Here is a 6,217-nt window from a genome sequence, read left to right as displayed (position 1 = left end):
ATGAGGGAGCTGAATTCTGCTGGGTGGATCGGTCCAATCGGATCCGATGCAGGGCTTTAATTAGTTTTTTATGCAAATGAGGCTCGCCGAACGTAAATACTGGCGATAATTTGGCAAGCACTTGCCGAACCCTTCCTCCTTTTTCGTTGAAGTGATCTTTACCGTTTCAGCAGCATATTGGCGTTGTCTGGTAATCCGGCGAATTTGTCGCCAGGAACAAGATAACTACCGTTAGGGCAAAGGCATTATCAGTAGGTGCTGTCAGCTGAGACCGAATTGATGCCGGCATTTGGTTTGAATCTGGGCTTTGAACTTGACCCTACCCTGGATCAGGTTGGGATATAATTGCTAGTCTACAGCTCTATGTAAACAATGGAGCAGTCGTTGACCGGGTAGTTCAGAAGTATATAGTATGCGCTAGACAAACTATATTGTAAGGCATCAGAATAGTTAACTGGTTCGGAGCAGCTCCCACCCTCCATGTCTTAGTCAAATAATGCTAATTATTTGCGTACTGAAAGTGTGACAGTAGTTTGATTACTTTATTTTCTAATTAAAATTTATCGTGGACAGGAACTAGTTTGCTTTGCGGTGTCATTATCGGTGGTTTAATTGAATAAGTATCTGGACGATTTGTGAACCGTTTTGTCTTCTGCCGGCTACTCTTATCAAAGTGATATTTTCCTTTAAAAAACCTCCACACGCTCTTCAAACACATGGCAGAGGATGAATTGTTTCAATGATAGTTGGAGATAGTGGTACCATCGCAAAATGTGTTTTGAAGAGATTTATTTAATTAAAGATAAGGATAATAAGCTGCTTAAAAATGTTCGGCTTTATAGATTATAAACCCTTTGATGCAACAGTCAACTCTTCAAAAATCGATGTTCCGTATCTTGAAATTGAGTTATAGATCAATCGTAAAAGTTGTTTTTCATAGCTACCTTAATGAACCCTTGAGCCAAAATTGTGTTTTACCTCGATATGTTCCTTACTCAATGTCCCTTTAATATCGATTTATGGAAAGTTAACTGTAATAATAAAAACAATAAGGTGCGCATCGTACTCTCATGCTGTGTGTCCACAAATCCTTTACGCTGATGGAAGTTTTGAAGCTACCTGAAACAATGGAATAGTACTTCTCAGTGCGGCTTTTAAACTTATTGGTACCATGTCGATCCTTGTGTGGACCCCTGTCTTCGATTTTTCTTGGACCTATTGACGAAAGCTAACGGGTCACTTTCTGAAAATGACATACCACACAAACATAAAAGCAAAAAATTTGTTAACATATATATTTTCACTAGCCTAAATAATGTACTAAAGCAAGACTAGTTAAAGGTGTTGCTGCCTAAAGGTCAACAAAAAAGCGTTTGATCGTCGCATACTCTGACGATACTCTTCTCCCTTCAATCGTTTAAAGTGTTAATTTGTTTTGTATCAGAGGGTGGAGGAGATCTTAAAAAAGTTGTATGTTCCTTTTTCCTTGTAAAAGTTTAATACAAAATATACACAGTGATCTATAAGAATATTCTGAAGAAGAAGTTGGTTTCTTTAGTAAGAGACAACTTAGATCAATACCAACTTCTTCTTCTTCTTGGCATTACGTCCTCACTGGGAAAGAGCCTGCTTCTCAGCTTAATGGTCTTATGAACATTTCCACAGTTATTAACTAGGAGCTTTCGTTACCAAAGTGGCCATTTTCGCATTCACGTATCGTATGGCAGTCAACAAGGATCCGAGGTAGACGAACTCGTCCACCACCTCGAAGATATATCCGTCTATCGTAACACTGCTTCCTAGGCGGGTCCTGTCGCGCTCAGTTCCGCCAACCAGCATGTACTTTGTTTTCGACGCATTCACCATTAGCCCGACTCTTGTTGCTTCGCGTTTTAGGCGGGTGAACAAATCTGCCACCGTTTCAGATTTTCTCCCAATAATATCCATGTCGTCCGCGAAGCAAACAAATTGTCCGGATCTCGTGAAAATCGTGCCTCGACTGTTAAGTCCGGCTCTGCGCATAACACCTTCAAGCGCAATATTGAACAACAGGCACGAAAGTCCATCGCCCTGCCGTAGTCCCCGCCGAGACTCGAACGAACTGGAGTGTTCGCCCGAGATCTTCACGCAGTTTTGCACACCGTTCATCGTTGCTCTGATCAATCTTGTGAGCTTCCCGGGAAAGCTGTTCTCGTCCATGATTTTCCATAGCTCTACGCGGTCGATACTATGGTATGCCGCCTTGAAATCGATGAACAAATGGTGCGTAAGGACCTGTTCCGTAGACGATGGTAATGGAAGATCACCCTGAGGTAGTTGCTGCAAGTGTTGTTCTATGAAACCCGCTTAACGATCAATCTTATAGACAACCGTTCCGCTATAGCAAGGAAACGTTAATACACTTGTACATGCTAGAAAAACGGCGGCCTCTAACCGCTACAGTGAAACCTTTCGTTGGATTGAGAGATCATTAATTTGAATTTCAATGATACAACCACATTTTTGGTGTGGTGAGCAAATCCATAAGAGACCTGTCTATTTTAATACAAGAAGATAAAGGAAAGGAAAAAATTCTTATTAGAATTATAACAGGATTCACTTTAGTAAATATATCATGATATATTCCTTTAAAAAAAACTGTTCTATTTGGAAGTATTAGTGATTAGCTTATTCAATGAAAACCTTAAAGAACTGCCAATTTAAGAAAGGAGGGCAAAATTCTAGTGCAATGTTTGCAGCTATGACGTAAATTATCACTATAACAACGTGATGCTATGACAAAGTAAGGAAAATATTTGTTAAAAAACAAAATTGAAATATGAACACCAGCAAGAAGTCCAAATATCGGTGATCACGCAGCTGTTCACCAAGACCATATTGAGGGTTGTAGGTTCGAATTCTTCCGGTGGCGGAACTTATGCATTGAACATTTCCTTGACATCCCTGGGCCTAGAGGCACATGTACAAGAATGGTAAATTGACAAGGAAAGGTCTCAATCAATAAAAGGCTTATTTTATTAAAAGCCCATTCGCAAATTTCGTAACGCTGAAGGGGGCAAACATTGTTGATTGTCCTCAAAATGCTATAGCCCATACACAATATGTAAAATTTCCATACAAAAATGATACGAGGGGGTGGGTAGGTGTCCAAAACGGCAATATTTGGTGTAATGAAGTTTGTGAATGAACCCTTGAACTGCGAAAGTACCCACTGAGCTGATAAACAGGCACTGTCACAGAAAGAATGAGAAGAATATAGTTGCCAACAAGATATGTGGAAAAAAATAGCTGACATTTAAAAGAAGGGAAAATACATGATGAACATTTTACTTACGAGGGGTCGGACCTGGTGTAGCGGTTAGAACACACGCCTCTCACGCCGAGGACCTGGGATCGAATCCCATCCCCTAGATAGTCACTGACAAAAAAATTGTAGTGACGACTTCCTTCGTAAGAGAAGTAAAGCCGTTGGTTCCGAGATGAACAAGCCCAGGGCTAAAAATCTCGTTAATAAAGAAAAAAATATTACTTACGAATTTCACTCGCCATTAATTACCAATTTTCATTAGAGACGCATTTTTGCCCGCAAAACAAGATGTTGCGCTGTATCTCATACTATTCGGGGTAATGGCTCATTCGGGGTAGTGGCGTTCGGGGTAATGGCCCATTCGGAGTAATGGCCCATTCGGGGTTATGGCTTTCGGAGTAGTGACCCATTCGGGGTAGTGGCGTTCGGGGTAATGGGATGAAGCCCTCTCAAGAATGAGCCGCTTACACTAGAATATGTTTAAGACTCCAACGCTTTAGGAATAAATCCATTTTATCATTTGACATAGGCAAATGTTCGAGACAAGGCGTTTGAAGAATTTATCCATATCGTCGACGATTGAAAATCTTTCATCAGAAAGATATTGAAATGGTGACGGCACGGTAAATTAGCTTAGTATGCTTCCAATTCGTCTCTAGTAAAAAGAAAGTAACAGATAAAAATTATGTTCAAATAGAATACTGACTAAAATTTATGTTTCATATTCATTTTCCATATTTGTTGAAACCTTGCACAATGGTCCGAATCGACATGTTAGCAGGAAAAAATCGACATGTTAGCGTCGATTTTATACGTTCGATACCTTCAGTTGTTGAAGCCACTTTTGATCCAACTCCTTATTTGAGCTAAGTAAATGGTTCTGAAAATTGTAACTTATTGTGGACAATAGAAAATAAGTATATATTGATCTAACATTTTTGTTTTCAGATTTTCATGAGTGTGTTCTTCAGAAGAGTTGTAGAGGAAGTAATTATACACATTTTTGCGTAACATTGCAAGTTTGTAATTCTTGTGCTTTTGAAGGTATATACAAATTATAGTGAAAAACTATGAAATATTTAGACGTCCATAATTCGTGATTTATCGATTTATTAATCGCGAATAACTAATAAAAAATGGCCTATTTTATCTGTGAATTAATATTTTTAACATTAAATTTGATATAATTCAAAAATGGCTACTTCTATAGACGTGATGAAAGAAATGAAAAAATAGTGTCACCTTATGTAATCCTTGGTTTTAGACTCATTATGCCAAACGACCGTTATGCTAAATGACTTTATGACTAACCACCGCACAGTGGCGGTCCTTCATACAAAGGTTGGACAAAACCTCAAATACGTCTCAAAATGCTTGATAATGGTAATCTAATAATTATCTTGCATACCTGATGTCATCCCGTTGGAAATAACAGTCAAATTGAAAATTCGATTTTCTTGTGAAATTGGTCCAAATATTTTTTTTTTTCATCTAATCGTATAAAAAGGCTATTACTACAATTTTTTTTGTTGTAATGCAGAAATTTGTGGATAAACCCAAACTAGAGATACAAATTTAACTTCCTTTTAGTAATTCCACTAAAGTTTCAAACGAATTATGAAAAATAATATAGATTTGAATGATGAAATCGATAAATTATAATATAAAATAAAAATGGAATTTTCACCTCTAGGGGCAAAGAGGGGCAAGAAAAACTATTGCACGTTTGAAAGTATGGATGATTAGCTGCTTCATAGTGAGTGACTCATTTTTCCGAAACACTTCACATAAAACGTACGAAGTTTTGAAAATTTAACAAAATTTTGGAGAAAGATTGTTTGAAACTTTTTTTGCTACAAATAACAACTTGATATGTTAAAATTTATATAATTATAGCCAAAACTAAGGCTTATAACTACGCTTTCAAATGGAACCTATTGAGCCTCAAACGGTTATGATTTCGTTGAGATACAGCTGTTTGAAGTTTGCTAGGTGAATCATAGTTGATGAATTTCGAGCAGTCCAACTTAGCTGACTTTCCCACACTAACGATGCTGCCAAAAATCGAAAACAGAACAGATCAATCTCAAATTTTGAGAAATTGTCGCTCAATAGTATAGAAGTCTATAAAAAATATTGACGAGTGATTTTGAGAACATGAATTTTTGAGGTTTTGTCCGGCCATGCGCCACTGTGCACCGTTGCCAACGTAGCACACTGGTGTAGATTGCTGTTTTCGATGTCAAAAACCTCTTGTGTATAAATGAAATTTCTATCAGAACTATTTTCTGACTATTCACCTAGTATGCGATATGAGTTGTACAAAATATCAGTCTCAAATAAGCACTTTGGAGTTCCTGGTAATTTCTAGAAATTTTAGTTTCCTCCCATACTGCCATAAAATGCACACTTGGTATTCCATTTACTCAATGACTACTTTTGTCGTTTGCAGTTATAGGCAGTATACCAGCAGCTTCATTTTTTACCGCAAATCGCGATAACTTTTTTGTTTCTTGATATTTTTGCACCATTTTTCACAAGCTCTAAAAAAACTCTCTAGTTTAAGAATATGTGTCGTTATTGATTTTTAGTCATCTGGATCTGGAGATATTCCAAAAATCCTAGGGGACCGATGCGTAGCCATAACCCATGTAAATTTCTCAGACTACAGATTTTTATCGTATTCGGATGTTGTGAATAAATGAAGCAATTTGGGGCAGCCGCCTTTGAATAATGAGCATTTATGTTTCTGGTACCGCGCTGGCCAAATAAAGATCTTGAAAACTTCAAAAAACCTCATATCATAATTTTCAGATTTCTCCAAGAATACTGAACCGATTTGTATGATTTATTCAGAGAAGCTCCTTATTACCAGGCATTGTAAAGCCCACATTTTATTATTTTAATAAA

The sequence above is a fragment of the Aedes aegypti genome, chromosome 2 (genome assembly GCF_002204515.2).
Source record: "Aedes aegypti strain LVP_AGWG chromosome 2, AaegL5.0 Primary Assembly, whole genome shotgun sequence".
NCBI lineage: Eukaryota > Metazoa > Arthropoda > Insecta > Diptera > Culicidae > Aedes > Aedes aegypti.
This window is presented reverse-complemented; position numbering follows the sequence as displayed.